Below are 1,948 nucleotides of genomic sequence, written 5' to 3' on the forward strand. Positions count from 1 at the left end.
ATTAGTAGTAAATCCATCTGCTCAAGTCAGCTTTTGCTTGATTGATGTCTTTGGCAAGATCAAATGGAATAGCAGATTATTTTTATTTTTTCTAATTAATTTTTAGTTATTCAGACCAATGGAGATGCACTGAGAGGTTAAGGACTGTTATGGGGGAAAATGAATTCTCTCTTTGATGCACGCATTCACACAAATGTATATATACATATATATTTGGAATTTCAGCGGCTCAAAGAAGGAAATAATGGACCATATAGGACTTTACATCTAAAACATTCATTTGAATTAGCTATCACTAATGGTAGGTAGTCTATAGGGGGCAGAAAATTGTTTGGCGATCAGTGAGATAATTTTCATTGCCATGGTAAATCATACACAGGGTAGTGACACAAGATACAGTACTTAGTTAATAGTCTAATGAAAAGTATAAGTCTTTGGTGTCCAATACTGTAGTGACTAGCCCGAGGTGGCTGCTGAGCAACTGAAATATGGTAAGTGTAAATGAGGAACTGAATTTTAAATTTTATTTAATTTTAATTATTTTAAATTTAAAAACTGATATGTATTAAGTTAATAAAAAAACCTTTATGAATGTTTGGAACAACTCAGGTGTGTCATTTACTTTTTTTTGTCCTGGGAAAATAGCTTTATTTTCTTCAGGAATGTGGGCAGATGTGTAGTCTCAGAACATCTGGAATTGTTTGTTGGTGCCAGTGGCCTTTGTGACTTCATGAGCATGTCTTGCTCAAGAGCTGGCACTTGCCTACTGTGACAATGTTGTCAATCTGGGCATCCCTGATGCATGGGGACAGGTGCACCGACATGTTCTTATGTTTCTCAGAGTGGTTGTACTTGCGGATGTACTCTCAGTGGAGGACAGTGGTCCTCTGCATCATCATCTTGGTCACCACACCAGATACAACCCACCCCAGATGAAGACATTACCAATAAAAAGACATTTCTTGTCAATAGAGGTACCTTCAGTAGCCTCCTTGGGTGTCTTGAAGCCCAGGACAATCTTTTTGTAGTATCATGGTTGCTTCTCCTTGCCAGTTTCTCCAAGCAGGACCTTCTTTTTATTTTGAGTGATAGTTGGCTACTTTCGGTAGGCATGGTCAGTCTGAATGTCCACCATCTTCCTGGCTTCCTGAGAAAAGCTGTCAGTTTGCTTTTTGACTGTATGTTCCATAAAGCCCAATATAGAGCAATTATTTCCTATGAAAACTTAGTGTCTGAATTCAGATGTGTTATATATGTAAAATATTCACTGGATTTTGGAAACAATACAAAAAATAATGTAGAATATCTCACTAGTAATTCTTTTACATTAATTATACATTGAAATGATAATATTTTACATATATAATATTTTGCATAGATAATATTTTACATATATCAAATATATTATTTTATTTAATTTCATCTGTTTCTTTTAAAGTTTTGTAATGCTGTTGCTGGTAAATTTAATATTACCCATGTGGTTTGCATTATATTACTATTAGATAGTTTTAGAATAGGCAATACATGGAATATATTGAAATACAATATTTCAAGATGAAAAAAATTCAGTAAAGCCATGAGAAATATCTGAACATAGCTAGAGCTTTCACGTACTCAAAGGAGAAGAAACATTCTAGATAGAGGGAATGATACTTGCAAAGGGCTCAGGTTGGAGTGTGTGTGAGATACTCTGATAGCCAAGTTCATCCATTGACTTGATGCAAAACAGTGGGGAATTAGTTATGGAGATAAGTCCTGATAAGGCCTGTTGTGCAGGGTGTTGAATGCCAGGCTGAGGAACTTTGATCTTATTCTATAGACAATTAAGAGTAGCTGGAGGTTTTTGAGAATTGTGGATATTTTATGGAGGGCGATTTTGTTTTATTTGAATGGAGAAATATTGGAAATATCAGTTAGAATAATGCTATGATAATATTCATGGTGTAAG

General features: G+C 35.0%; 1 pseudogene; it reads right to left on the reverse strand.

Moving 5' to 3' along the window:
- Positions 1-682: 682 nt before the first annotated feature.
- LOC121488263 lies at positions 683-1,135 on the reverse strand (annotated as a pseudogene).
- Positions 1,136-1,948: the final 813 nt, after the last annotated feature.

Source organism: Vulpes lagopus, chromosome 3 (genome assembly GCF_018345385.1).
Source record: "Vulpes lagopus strain Blue_001 chromosome 3, ASM1834538v1, whole genome shotgun sequence".
Lineage (NCBI taxonomy): Eukaryota > Metazoa > Chordata > Mammalia > Carnivora > Canidae > Vulpes > Vulpes lagopus.